The sequence below is a fragment of the Myotis davidii genome, unplaced genomic scaffold (assembly GCF_000327345.1).
Source record: "Myotis davidii unplaced genomic scaffold, ASM32734v1 scaffold452, whole genome shotgun sequence".
NCBI lineage: Eukaryota > Metazoa > Chordata > Mammalia > Chiroptera > Vespertilionidae > Myotis > Myotis davidii.
This window is the reverse complement of record NW_006284245.1, coordinates 728,871-744,224: the sequence shown is the minus strand read 5'-3', so window position 1 is coordinate 744,224 and position 15,354 is coordinate 728,871. Positions and strand designations below refer to the sequence as shown.

The 15,354-nt window shown below is 40.8% G+C and overlaps 1 long non-coding RNA gene across 2 annotated transcripts in view; it reads right to left on the bottom strand.

The window, feature by feature from the left end:
• The window catches only part of LOC102771104, a 13,990-nt gene extending 11,789 nt beyond the window's left edge, over window positions 1-2,201 (bottom strand). The window contains exons 1-2 of one of the 2 annotated variants that reach the window (XR_001515109.1): window positions 1,802-2,201; window positions 731-817 (exon numbers count right to left, since the gene is read on the bottom strand). This is a non-coding gene — a long non-coding RNA (uncharacterized LOC102771104). Of the gene's footprint in view, window positions 1-730; window positions 818-1,039; window positions 1,470-1,801 lie in introns of those variants that run through there. The other variant, XR_435190.2, reaches the window with a different exon arrangement.
• Window positions 2,202-15,354: the final 13,153 nt, after the last annotated feature.

Genomic DNA, 15,354 nt, shown 5'->3' with positions numbered 1-15,354 from the left:
ACTCACCTACCCCCCAAACTGCAACCATAGATTCAGGATTAGCATTTGTCCCTTCCCAGAGTGATGTTCCTGGCCAGCTACAGGCGAATAAACCTTCTGGCACATTTCTGGGAGTGTTTGGGCCAAAGTATGTGACTTTTCTCATTCTCTCAGGATCTCAGAGAGTTCTTATATTAAATTATTCAAATGGCCCAGAGAATAAGAGGGGAGTTGATGGTGCATGATGGAAGAGAGGGATCAGAGGTTGGAAGGGAGCAGAGAGAATTAAGTATTTTTAGTACCTTCTAAGACTTTAACAATCAGTGTCCAAAGGAGAAAGAGCAGAGCTAACAATTCCTACCAAGGGTGCAGGTTGTGGGAATTCAGACATTTCTTCCACAGGATTGCTAATATTATTTGATAGCAAAATTTAGTCCTTTTTTGTAGACTTTTTATAGAAGGAAGCTTTTATTTCTACAGGACTTCATTAATTAAGGAAGACACACCCTATTTTGAATTGGATTTCCTGCTAGTTCTGATCGGAGGCATTCTTCCCGGACCAGGGTGAATTCGGTCCCAGTGTTTGCTTGTAAAACTGAATCCAGTCATTGTATTTGCAGCTTGGCTTCCTGCCTGGTATTAAAGTACAGAGCAAACTTCAGCTAGTTATTCCCTGTGATTCTATGTCCTCCATAAAGAGCAGGGAAAGGAGAGGGGAAAACCCAGAGGGTGACTGGGTTCATTTACTTACCACTCCAGAGGGCAGCTGTGTGCTGCCTTCTCATCACATGATTCTTTGGAGAATCCTGATATCCCAGTTACCGGAATAGGAGACAGCCTTTAAAAAAAAAAAAGCCAACATAAATAAATAAATAAGACTGGTTCTCTCTTTATGGTTCGAGCATTAACATTAGCTGCTGAGTAAACCCACTTTGCTACCAAGTACAAGTTAAAAACAGATTTTATGTTTCTCCCTCTTTTCAAAGTTTTGTGTGTAAAGAAAGAACTTCTATAAGGAGCAATCACAAGGCAGGAATGTGGCACTGGTGGCTGGTCCAACCTGACTGTGCCCACTGATTCGTCCTGGACGGAGCCCCAGGTGCTGCAGGCTGCCTTCTGGATTTGTGGGTAAGATCTGCCCTTCTCCCTGGAGTAACAGAAAATATGACTCATGTGCTCATTGTAACTCCAGGCACCCCCGTGATGATACCTAACGAAACTCAGCAGATTGTGGATCAGAAAGGATCGTTTCTTCATTAAATGTGAGGGGATCTAGATGAATATAATGGCACCAGCCTGAGTACCCTTAGGAGAATGGATTTATTGTGATTCCCCAAAATTAAACTTAGCGCCCCAATTTTATTATTTAATTCTAATCTGGCCCATTGGATTAGAGCCAAGTTACCTTTACTTAAGACTTAGTTTTATATCAGTGGAAGAAATTTGAATGTTTAATTGAATTAATTTCAATAAACTTGAGTTTAACAACTAGAGGCCCAATGCATGAAATTTGTGCAGGAGTAGGCCTTCCTTCCCCCAGCTGCCGGCACCAGCTTCCCTCTGGCACCTGGGACCCGGGCTTCTCTTGCAGCTCTGGCTTCGCCCGGAAGGTTGTCTGGTCTAATTAGCATAATACGCTTTTATTATTATAGATGAACAAGGAGTCTGCTACCTTACTACTACTTTGCTAGGTGCTAAAAGAAAAATATGAACATTTAAGACACAGATTATGGGGAAATTATATCCTTCCTTTAGATACAAACCTTAAAAACCAGCAAATTGTCATATAGCAACAGAACACGAACAAAATAAAATTAGGTACCTGCTTGCATGTTTTATGGAGATGGTACCTTCAGCTGCCTAATGTTCAGAGGAACCAAATGTGCAGAATGAAGAAATGGTTGACAAGATTCCCAAAGCTGACCATAGGGTGCAGCAGGGATGGTTGCAACTGAACATCCAGGGATGGACATGGCAGTGCTTAAAGGGGCCAGAATGAAGCAATCACAAGTTCTGACTTCCAGTTTCTGGACTGACATTATAAGGAACTTGGAAGTCATCACTCCTGTTTTCACAACAAGAAAAAAAGCAGAACAAACAAAATCAGCAAATCTTTTCGATCCAACTGAATTTTGAGATCACCACTCTTCTGCCCCCAAAATTGGAGAGCCAGACAAGAGGATGCAGAGAGTCACAGCTTCCCAGAGCAGAAGCCAAGGAGCCAGAACATCCACTGTAACCAGAACCAGGGTGGAAAACCTCTCGTGGCTGAAGGCTGAGCGTGGACAAGCCGGGGAGTTAAAAACTGCAAGGGGCTCTAGTCTTGGGAGGTAGGAGGGGCCGTACTTTTGTGACCTATACTTCCAGGAGCCCTGCCAGGTTCTCATGGTGAAGACTGGAGAAAAATGCCCTCGTGATTCTAACTGGGGGAAGGGAAAGTAGCCATTTTGAAATATGCCACAGCATTCTGTTCTTAAGGCCTACTCTCAAGAAAAACTAACCAGACCCTAACTTGAGGTTTTATCAGTGCCCGGCTGACCTGAGGGGAAGGGAATACCCAACTCCACATGGCTCTCGTCTCCCTGTCTCAGGAAGGAGGGGCAGGCAGAGAAGCATTGAGAAGGTGGCAGTCCGGAGGCAAAAGCCTGAAGGCTAATCGTAGGGCTGAAGAACATGTCCCCTCTCACCACTGCCTTACCACCGCACCCGCAGGGCTCCTGAATAGTAGCAGAGGAATACAACCTAGAGAGCCACGTGGCTCAGACTTTAGCTAAGTAGATGTCTCTAGGGACGTGCAAAGAAAACAGGAGAGACAAAAACACAAACACCAGAGAAAATTTTTTGCTCTGACAACTACAGTTACATCAGACAGTAAAGACAGAGTAACTCCTGGCCTGATAAACATAAAACCTCATGCCAAAAGCCTATATACCTTAGTTCCTTTGACCCAGTGTATCACAGCTGGCTCTTAACAAAAAAATTACAAGACATTGTAAAAGCCAAAAGTTATAGTTTGAAGAAAAACAGTGCAGGCATTAGAACCAGACTTAGTTATTGCAGAGATGTTGGAATTAATCAGACTGGGAATTTAAGACAACTATGATTAAAATGCTAGGGATGCTGAAGGAAAAAGTGGAGAACATGCAAAACAGATGGGCTCGTCAAGAGAGTGGACATAGCCAAGTAAAGAATTTAGTGAGCTTGCAAAAATGTCAATACAAACTTCCAAAGAGGAAAAAAGGGAACATAATATCTAAGAACCATGGGACAATTACAAATGGTGTAACATATACATAATGGGAATACCGGAGAAAAAAGAAAGGGAAGAAAGAAATATTTAAAGCAATATAATGATTGAGAATTTTCCAAAATTAATGATAGGCAGTAAACTACAGGTTAGGAAACTCAGAGAACATCAAGCAGAATTAATAAAACAAAATCTATACCTAGGCATATCTTATTCAAATGCAGAAACTCAAAGATAAAGAAAAGCATGTATATCCTACAACTTTACTGTATTAGTTTATTATTTCTAATAGTTGTTTGGTTTTTTTGTGCCATCTTCAGGGTTTTCTATATAAAAAATGATGTTATCTGCAAAAAGTGATGATTCTGCTTCTTTATTCCCAAGTTTAATGCCATTATTTATTGCTCTCACCTGATTACTCTGACTGGGACTTCCAGAACTATGTTGAATAACAGTGGTGAGAGTGGACATCCTTGTCTTCTTTCTGATCTTAGAGAAAAAGCTTTCAGGTTTTCACCACTGGGTATGGTATTAGTTGAGGGTTTGTCATATATGGCCTTTATTATGCTGAGGTATTTTCTGCTATATATACTAACAATGAAATTTCAGAAAAAAAATTACTTTTACAATGCAACAAAAAGAATGAAATACTTAGGAATAAACTTAAAGGATGTGAAGGACCTATATGCTGGAAACTATAAGATTATTAAAAGAGATTTAAAAAGATACAAAGAAATAGAAAGTAACATTTTGTGTTCATGGGTTGGATTAATCATCATAGTTAAAATGACCATGTTATTCAAAGTGATATACAGATTTAGTGCAAAATCCATCAAAATCCCAATGGCAAGTCTTAAAGAAATAGAACACAAAATTATCAGATTGGTATGGAGCCATAAAACACCTCAAATAGCCAAAGCAATCCTGAGAAAAGGGAAGGAAGGTAGAGGTATCACACTCCCTAACTTCAAACTATACTACAAAGTGACAATAATCAAAACAGCATGGTATTGACAAAAAGCAGACACACTGACTGATGGAACAGAATTGAGGCCCGGGAATAAATCCACATGAATGTGGGCAAATATTCTTCAACAAAAGAGCCAAAGCATACAATGGAGAAAAGGAAGCATCTTCGCTAAATGTGCTGAGAAAATTGCAGAACCTTTTTTTAAATTATCCTGAAGCACAGGTTTCAGAAGTTGTATATTTACTCTTAGGAAAAAAATTAGGAAATATGTTAGAAATGAGTCTAGCAATTGCATTTCATTATATACAATAACCACTCCAGAGTAAGAAAAACTTTCTGAAGGAAACTGAGAAAAATTTATTCCACCACGTATGTATTGGTGCCTACCAAATTCTTAGTTTGGTACATACCATACAAGGTAAACAAAAATAGAAGATGGCCTTTTCAGCTTTCGGCTGGCGGAGGCTTAGGTGCAACTTTCTTCCGTTGTCTGGAATCCGGTTCATCTGACACGAGCAGCCTGCACCATGATGCTGAAGTTCGACCCCAGTGAGATCAGAGTCATATACCTGAGGTGCACTGTGGGGAAACCTGCGCCACATCCGCCCCAGCCCCCTGGGCCTGTCTCCCAGAAAAGTTGGTGATGACATCGCCAAAGCAAGGGGTGCGTGGAAGGGCCTGAGGATTATAGTGAAACCGATGATTCAGGACAGACCCAGATTGAGGTAGTGCCTTCTGCCTCTGCCCTGATCATCAAAGCCCGCAAGGACAGAGAGAAGAGAAAAACTCGGCACAGTGGAAATGCCGCTTTTGATGAGGTTGTTAGCTAGAGAGTTCTGGGCTACCCTGTCTGTGGGCTGCCACCCTCATGACATCATAGAAGACATCAGCAATGGTGCAGGGGAATGCCCTCAGTTAAGAACCACACACACAGAACCTAGAGACAGAACCTAGCGAGAGAACATGGCAAAAGATCCTGGACAGAAACTGGCAACAGAACCTAGAGACAGAACCTAGCGAGAGAACCTGGCTGAAGATCCTAGACAGAACCTGGTTTTGGCATTCCTTCTTCGCCGACTCCGTCCACACCTTTGGGGACCCCAGGACCTGCTGGGGTCGGACCCCAGCATTTGTTGGTCTTTTGTATTGTTTTTTTTGGTCTCTGTGTCGTTTGTCTCCGCTCTGATCTCTGCTGTTTCCTTCCTTCTGCTTACAGTGGGCTTTTTTTGTTGCAAAAAAAAAAAAAAATCCCACAAAGGAGTGTTTCCATTAATGTTTCAATTAAAGATCATTTGACAACCAAAAAAAAAGAAAAAAGAAAAAATAGAAGATGTAATTCCAGTCCCTCACATCGCTAACATCTCATTGAAGCAATAGGTGCATTCTACAGAAGGAACTGGGGAGATAGACATTGGCCTATATTGATGTGGTCTAATAACTTTTCATTTGGTCCATCAACAATTTAGTAACCTGATAAGAATTTGGTTTTTTACTTTTGTATTGTTGCAAGTTAGAGGATCATCGGGCTCAGATTTCTTCCTGCAGACACTGCATTTAATGGAGGTGATAATGTTTGGGATTGGTTGTCAGGGCATGTTTGTTCTTGGATTATGTGATGTGGCTTCCCCCAAGAAGGGAGACTGGTTTCCTGTATGTAGCAGTGATTTTCAACCTTTTTCATCTCATGGCACATGTAAACTAATTACTACATTTCTGTGGTACACCAAAAAATATATTGTATTTTTTGCTAATCTGACCCCCTACAAAAAAGTATAATTTTGATTCATTCCCACCAGGTAGCAATTGTTGTGTTGGCTGTTGTCATTTTTTTACTTGACAATCAAAGGGAAAAGAGGTCATAGTCCCTGACTAAATAGTCAGGTATTTATATTTTAAAAATTCCATGGCACGCCTGTTGAAAATTGCTGGTAGATAGCCTTTCTCCCCTCGGTGCACAGGGAGTGAGGCAGTCTTGAGGAATTGGGTATTAAGGCACTTTGTATCTGAGTTTTTACTGCATCTGGTAAAAATCCCATTGGTGTGACAAGAACATGACAGTGTCACAGCAAAACAATCATGGACAGTTCTCATCTATTAAGAATGTTAACTCTGTCTACCTGACAGGGTTTGTCATGAGAGCTGAATAAAATAACAGAAGCAAAATTCTCACCCAAGTAGAGATGGCTCCAGCTTTATGAGTTTTATGTGACCCTACACTAGCGCCCAGTTCCCAAAGCTCCCTGGAGACCCATATTCACTCCTATTACATTGCCTATTGTCAGCCAGGAAGAATCTTCTCTCTCTGTTGTGCCAAAGAGAAGACAACTAATGGAAACGAATCTGTAGCCTAGTGACCTCAAGCATAGAGCCATGTGATGTGAAGGCAGGATGACCTCAGATGGGTGTGTGCTTTCTGAGTCACTGGGTTAGCGTGCATGCATGGTGGTTGTAGCACACTGGTTCCCAGCCTGCCTCCACCTGCTCTGCCCACTCCCTTGGCTTCACTCTTCCGGGGAGATGGCGGCTATGATCTTGTGCTCTCACTGCAGGAGGAGCAGCACCCCGCAAGCCTGAAATGTCATCAGGGACCTAGATATCCAGGCTGAAAAATTCCTGCTTTTTCTTTTCTGGAACTCGTGTGTTATAGTAACACATCTAGCCTTTATAGTACTTGAAGGGAGACCTGTGGTTTGCCATAAACATGTAATGCCCAAACTACATGTTATAATTTAAACTTACAGGTGAACGTTTAGGACTAAAAGTTGTCACAGGTAATATAGTGGTAGGAATAAAGCTTAGTAACTTTAGATTGTCTGCATGTCCCCGACCTTGCTACTTTTTACTTTTAAAAAAAATTTTCACTGTTGAAAGCATTATCTATGTCCCACTGTTTCCCCCAATGACACCCGCCAGCCTCTCCCCTCTCCCTCATCTCCCACCCCAGGTCTTCACCACCCTATTGTCTGTGTCCATGCGTTATGCGTTAATGCATACAAGGTCTTTGGTTAATTACCTCTCACCCACCCACACTCCGAGATTCTGCACTCAGTTCCATGCTTCCATGTGTCTGGATCCATTCTGCTCATTACTTTATTTTGTTAAGATTCCACATACGAGTGAGATCATGTGATACTTGTCTTTCTCTAACTGACTTATTTCACTTAGCATGATACTCTCCAGGCCCCTCCATGCTGTCTCAAAGGGTTAAGAGATTCTTCTATTTTACTGCTGCATAGCATTCCATGGTATAAATGTACCAAAGCTTTTTTATTCATTCATCTACTGCTAGGCACTTGGGCTGTTTCCTGATCTTAGCTATTGCAAATTGTGCTGCTATGAACAGGGGTGCATATATTCATTCTGTTTGTTGTTTCAGGTTTCTTAGGATATATTCATAGACGTGGGGTCACGGGGTCAAATGTCAGGTCCACTTTTAATTTTTTGAGGACACTCCGTACTGTTTTCCATAATGGCTGCACCAGTCTACATTCCCACCAGTAGTGTACTAGGGCTCCATTTTCTCCACATCCTCACCAGCACTTGTCATTTGTTTATTTGTTATTGTTAGCCATTCTGACAGGCTTGTGGTGATAACTCATTGTCGTTTTAATTTGCATCTTTCGGATGAACAGTGACTTTGTGCATAGTATTTTCTTACAGTCCTTTGTATTTCTGTGGTCTCAGTGGTTACTTCTCCACTTTCATTTCTGTTTTTATTTATTCGGGTCCTCCTTCTTTGTTTCTTGATTAGTCTGGCTAATGGTTCATCAATCTTGTTTATCCCTTCAAAGAACCAGCTCTTGGTTTCCTAGATTTTTTTGTATTGTGTTTTTAGTCTCTATGTCATTTTTTTTTTTGCTTTAATCTTCATTATTTCCTTTCAAAAAACTCCCAGCAAAAAACTTACTCTGGGCTTTTCTTATTGTTTGCTTTCTAATTCTTTAAATTGTACATTTAAGTAGTTTATCATTAATTTTTCTTGTGTTTTAAAGTAGGCTGGTAGTGCTATGAATTTCCTTCTCAGGACTGCTTTTGCTATGTTCGAGAGATTTTTTCTGTTGTGGTGTGTCCACTTTCATTTGTTTCCAGGAAGATTTTATTTCTTCCTTAATCTCATTGGTAACCCATTCATTGTTTAATAACATGCTTTAACCTCCATGTGTTTGAATGTTTTGGGGTGTTTTTACTGTACTTGATTTCTAATTTCATTCCGTTGTGATCCGAGAAGATGCTTGATATGATTTCATTTTTATATATTTAGGTGCTCCTATATTGGGTGTATATATGTTTACCAGGGTTATATCCTCTTGTTGGATCGATCTCTTTAGTATTATGTGATGACCTTTATTGTCTCTTGTGATGGCCTTCATTTTGATGCCTATTTTTTCAGATATGAGTATTGTACGCCAGTTTTTTTTTCTTTTCCTTTTGCATGGAAAATTTTTTTCCATCCCTTCACTCTCATTCTGTGTGAGTCTTGTTCTAAAGTGGCTCTCTTGTAGACAGCATATAGTTGGGTCATCTTTTTGTGTTCATTCAGCTACCCTATGTCTTTTGATTGGAGCATTTAATCCATTTACTTTTAAGGCTATTATTGATAGGTACTTATTTATTGCCATTTTAATCCTGTATGCCTAGGTTTCTCTCTCTCTTTTTCTTCTCATTACAGTAGTCCCATTAGCATTTCTTATAATGCTGGCTTGGTGGTGATGTATTCCTTTAGCCTTTTTTTTTTTTTTTTGTCTGGGAAGTTCTTTATTTCACAGTCTATCTTGAATGATAGTCTTGCTGGATATAGTAATCTTGGTTTCAGATCCTTGCTTTTCATTATCTTGAGTACTTCATGCCATTCCCTTCTGGCCTATAGAGTTTCTGATGAGAAATCATATGACAACCTTATGGGAGCTCTTTTATAAGTAACAGTTTGCTTTTCTTTTGCTGCCTTTAAGATTCTCTCTTTGTCTTTAATTTTTGGCGTTTTAATTAGGATGTGACTGGGTGTGGGCCTGTTAGGATTCTTCCTGCTGGGCACTCTCTGTACCTCCTGGACTTGTGTGACTTTTTCCTTTACCAGGTTAGGTATGTTTTCTGCCATTATTTCTTCAAACACATTCTCTATCCCTTAATCCCTTTCTGCCTCTTCTGACACACATACTATGTGAATATTGTTATGTTTCATGTTGTCCCACAGATCCTTAAGCTATCCTCCTGTTTTTTAATTGGTTTTTTTTTTCTTTTTGGTTCTCTGATTGAGTGGTTTTTTTATACTCTGTCTTCTAATTCACTGATCCAATCCTCAGCTTCCCCTAATCTGCTATGTATTCCTTCCAGTGTGTTTTTATTTTTGTTATGCTATTCTTTATTTCCAACTGTTCTTTTTTTCATAGTTACTATCTTTTCACATGCTGTTGAGCATCTTTACCATCATTAATCTGAACACTATATCAGATAAATTTCTTATCTCCATTTCATTTAGCTCTTTTCTGGAGAATTCGCTTGTTTTTCATGTGGGGGTTGTTTTTTTTGTCTCCTCATTTTGGTTGCCTGTTTGGGTTTGTGACTGTATTAGGTCTGCTACGCCTCTCAATCTCTAGTTCAGGACAGTGTCAAATGCTGTTTCAGTAGATCAGGCAAAGACTCAAAGCCTCCAGAGACTGCCTTTTCCTGCAGACTGATTCGATTTAGTCTTGAGTAGCCCTCAGGCAATGGTCCACAGATGTAATGAGAGTTTTTCCAACAGGGCAATTGCTTCTGCCTGGAGGCTAATTGTTATTCTCAATCTCTTAATGGGCCTCAGAAACTCCACACTATGGGGCTAAGTATGTTCCAATAGGGTGGGTCAACTGTCCCCCACCCCCACCCCCAGGCAAAACCATTGGATAGCAAATGTCTGTGTAAGAAAGATGACTTGTCTTCCCACCAGGCAAGGCTGCTTGTATAGAAAATGTCTACAAGAGAAAGATGACCTCTGCAGCATGAGGGAATGACTCCATACAGGAAACTGGGGTGTCTGCCATCTGAGCTCTAACCCCAGAGCTCCCAACCCTGACTTCTGCTCACACAGCTCTAGTTTATTCTGCCTTCCCTCTGCCGGAGCACAAGGTGAGTGGCTGCACAGGGAAGTTTTTGCATTGGCCCTTAAAGAGGGTGCCTGCATTTCCAGTTTTCTTTCCCTGGTAGACAGCAACCCTGCTGCTTTTCACAGCCAGATGTTATGTGGGCACCCTTCTCAGTTCTGGTGCTCTCTGCTGGGGAGCCCAGATTGGGGATTAGGTCCCACAGTTCTCAGTCACAACCCTCCACAGCTGAGATATCTCTCCGGAACTTCAGTTGCTGTCTGTGGCAGCCTGGCCAGCCCTTTCTTACCTCGGCTCTTCCTACCAGTCTATGTGTGGTCTCTACTTTCCATCCTTGGTTATCAGGGTTCTCTCCAGCTAGTCTTCAGTTGATTATTCAGGAAGTTTTTCTGTATTTAATTTTAATTCCAGTTTGGTCCTGGGAGCGTGCCTGTGTAACATCCACTTACTCTGCCACCATTTTTAATCTCCCTAGTGTAACCTGTTGCTATAGAAATTTTGAAACCAGGCAATCAATGGGTCCAAGCTGCCTGTCAGTACTTGAGCCAATTTAGCAGAGACAATGTTGAATCATATATGAGCATTATTCCAGTAGTGCCGGCATTATGAGAGAGCAGCAGTTTGTCTATGAAAATCTGCTCTCAGTACTTTTTACTTTCTCACCCTAAAGTGCACACTCCTAAACCATGAAGGGGTTCTTTCCCAAAAGTTCCTTTCTTAGACTTAGATTGCACTTTCCCTAAGAACAGTGATAGAAATCAGTGCTCCAATCAGGCTGGCTTCCAAAAGTCTGCTCCACACTAATGCATTCTAGCAGTTTACTGATAATGGAACTTCAGCTTCCCTTCACCACATTGAATACAAGTCCAGATGCTATGGACATATGTATGTCCCCCTGAAGTGGGGAAGATCAGAGGGAGAGGGTAAAGGAGAAAACTCTAGGTATTTTGGGTACAGGATATCTCAGTGAAATTGGAAACACATTTCTGAACACTGAAACCTGTCTTTATTAATTTCTTAGAGAAGATACCTATCCAAGCTAGCCACTGCTCTGAAGTTGGCAACAAAAGTTAGTCACAGGAAGATTATATATGGCAGGCAGTAAAGGATAAGGTCTTTCACGCTAATCTGTACAGGTGTTTGGTTATTTCCTAAATTGGAGGCAAGTGGAAAACTGGTTATATACTCTTTGATGTATACATTTCTCATTTTTTCAAAACATATTTAAGCTGCCTCATTGTTACTGTGCTAAATTGTAAATAACCAATGGAGAGAAACTAGAGTTGGTTTACTCTTTCTGTATAACCTGAATGCCACACTACATGGCTATGTTATAAATTCTTAATTTATGTTTTTGGCCAACGTTTTATATAGAATCATCTCAATTTGAATTTGATGAACCTCTGGTGTATTACTGAAGATGCCTAAGATCTTTTCAGATATGTAACAAACTTTTGAGTCATGTAATTGATTTAAGAAAATTGATTCTGTTGCAGAAAAGTGCTGTTGTGCATGCAATTCGAATATTCTTAAGAACAGATAGAGCGCTTTTCCACAATGTTAATACATATGTTTATATCATGCAAATGTATTCAGTGTGTCATGAGCCTACATAGCTGCCATTAAACACAAGATATTTCCCCCAAAGAGGAAGTGTCCTGCAATGTCTTAATTCCAGTAAGATTCCAGTAGATAATGGGCAAATGAAGGTTACACTCAGAATTTGTGGAGGATTATTGTCTTTAGAAACCCAGTTTGAGTTCCATGTTAACCTTCTAACAACCAAGTGAAACATGCGCTGGTGTCTTGTGCAGTATCTGACCCTTATCTATAGATTTTATTATCTTTGTGGTTGCTGCTGACGTGGTTTGATCGAGTCTTTGAGGAATGTTTGCTCTTGTTTATTTCTGTAGTTTGTCACTAGTTTATCATGGAGTATTCCTTTAAACAGTTAGCTCTGTAGAACGAAAGAAAAATAAAAGCAGTTTGGGTGCAAGGAGGCGAAGATTCTTAGGCCCCAGCGCTTTGTCTGGAAGGCCTCAGGTTTGCTGCGTCCAGTTCCACTCTTGTGTCTTTAGGTGCCTGGCAACCGAGCTCATTCTTTTTCTCTCCGACTTGCTGCTGCCTCTTACATCTAGCAGCTCCCTTAGGATTCCCAGTTTCCTGAAAAGCCTCAGTTTTAGCCAAGTAGTTCAAGCTATATAGGCAATTTGCCAACAATTTCCTGGATTTGCTCAGGGACTAAAGTCCAAGAAACCCAATGGAATTGCTTTTACATATTGCACCAGAATTACACCAACATGTTCATTATGGCTGCCTGTGTACTTCTGATACTTTTTTCTACTTTTCTGATTTTCACTAATTATCTATAATGGCCATTAATGACTTCCATAGTCAGAGAAAACTTCATTTTTCTTTTCTGCACTCCTGTCCTCCCCTTTATGTATCCCGGAGTGATCAATCTGTTCTTAAATCCACAGCTACTCCCACTTATAACCACTTTAAAAGTTAGTATTTGTATGTGTTTTTCTCCAAAGAAATAATTAGCATTTCACTTAAAAGTCCCTCTACACTCATTGTTGTAAAGTAAAACTGAGTACAATTTTTTGTGCCTAGAGGTGTCCTTTCTAGGTAACATATTAGATCATTTAAGGCAGAGTTAGATCAAACCCAGTGTTTCTATTCCTGGCTTCATAATCTTGGTAAATAACTCTGTCTCCACTTCAGTTTCTTTAAGTTTAAACTTATGAGCTAACAGCACCGACTTTGTGATATGGGCATAATGGAGCACTGAGGTAAGGCATCCAGGGCATCTAGCAGGATGCCTGGCCTGGGGCAGGTGCTTTATAAAACCTTGGCTGTGGTTAAGGATGGCTTGAGTAAGACATGCATTCAAATCAAACTCGAGGTATGTCCCCCGGGCACACCACAGTCATGGTCACTCCAGGACGCGGATATGTTCTGAGAAGTGCATTGTTCGGTGTTTTTGTCATTGTGTGAACATCATAAAGCGCCCTTATCCAAACCTAGATGGTACACACCTAAGCTATATGGTATAGCCTCTTGCTCCTCGGCTACAAACCTGTACAGCGTGTTACTCTAGTAAATACTGTAGGCAATTTTAACACAATGGTAATTATATTTATGTATCTAATATCCAAACATACAGTCAAGTATGGTGTAAATATATTTTAAATTGGTTCGCCTGTATAGCGCTCACGATGAATGAAACTGGCAGGACTGGAAGGTGCTCTGGGTGAGTCAGTGAGTGAGTGGTGAGTGAATGCGAAGGCCAGGACATGACTGCTCACTGCTGTAGACTTTGAGAACATGCACACTTAAGCTACACTAAATCTATTAAAAATACCTCTCTTCAATAATAAGTTAGCCTTAGCTTACTGTAACGGTATATAACTCTCACTTTATATAACTTTTTAACTTTTCAACTCTTTCGTAATAACACTTAGCTTAAAATACAAAACATTGTATATCTATACACAAATATTATCTTTATATCCATAGTCTATGAGGTGGTTGTTTATTTTTTGTTTTTTTTTACTTTTTAAGCTTTTTTGTTAAAAATGAATACACAAGCATGCACATTAGCCTGGGCCTACACAGGGTCAGGATCATCAATATCACCATCTCACCTCCACCTCTTGTCCCACGGGAAGGTCCTCAGGGGCAGTAACACTCATGGAGCTGCCTGTCCTATGCTAACGATGAATACCTCCTGAGGGACCCGCCTGAGGATCTCCTTGAGGAGGAGGCACTAAGCAATAGTTTTTCTGCTCCATTGTAATCTTACGGGACCACCTTCATTTATCTGGCCCATCAGTGACTGAAATGGTGTTATTCAGGTGTGACTGTGCTAGGGCCTGTGACGTGCTGGTCATATCTATGTGGTAGTATATCAATTGTGTGTTTTCCAACTCAAGTATTGTATTTACTTTAGAATTTCCACATGGCACATCCAAGCAAGATTGCTCTAACATCCTGACATTTAATCCCAAAGCCACCTCAGTACCTGACTTTTAATCCCAAAGCTTCCTCACTTAATCCCAACGCTTCCTATCACGTACCTTGAGGCCTTCTCTCAGACCAGGTCCCTCTGAGCCGGGCCTTCCTCAGGCTGTGGGCTGTGCCTCGTAACTCTCCTCCCCTCAGCGACCTGAAAAATAAGTCAGCAGCCTCTCTTCCCAGGGGCACACTGTACATTCTGTTTTCAGCCATTGCAGTTCCTCTTCCACTGCCCTTTTCTTCTGAGATTGCTCACTCAGTAGTAAGCTCCTGACCAACTAACTTTTCATTTCCTTGGCTTTTACTGTCCTTGCTACAGCCTTCATCTTTGTCTCTCCCTTGCTCTGCTCCTGCCTTACCCCTGCCCCTTTTCTGCCTTTCTGCAGGTCGCTCACCCCATCTCTCTTCCGTGGATTCTTCATATTGCCTCGCCCAGTGGCTACTTGTCTCCTGCCCATTCCATATGTAAGAGTTCCTGTGTGTTAGCATGGAGCCTTATAAACAATGGTTGACACATACTTATTTTATTATATTAAGTATGTTAATATAAAGAAATGCTTATCTAATAACATTGAGAAGTGGAATACTGAATTTTCTCTGTGAGGCATGATTACAACTGTGACATATATTCATAGAAAGACATAAAGGAATTATACCAAAGTATTCATTGCAGTCTTCTTAATGAATTTTTTCTCATTTTTATTTTTCTAACTTTTCTAGTATAATGGTCATGTATTACTTTTATAACCAGGAAAAGATTTTTTTCTTTTTTTCTATCCTCCCCTAACTGTATGTTGGAATGATCACATCAATGAAAGTATGATTTTACCCAGTATGACTATTGTCTTAGACATGTTCTCTTCTCCTTCTATTTGCTATTATATAATACTAGAGGCCCGGTGCACAAAAATTTGTGCATAAGCGGGGGAGGGGGATCCCTCAGCCCGACCTGTGCCCTCTCGCAGTCTGGGACCCCTTGGGAGATAACGCCCTGCTGGCTTAGGCCTTCTCCCGGGTGGCAGAGGGCAGGCCCAATCCCTAGGTGCAGCCCCTGGTCGGGC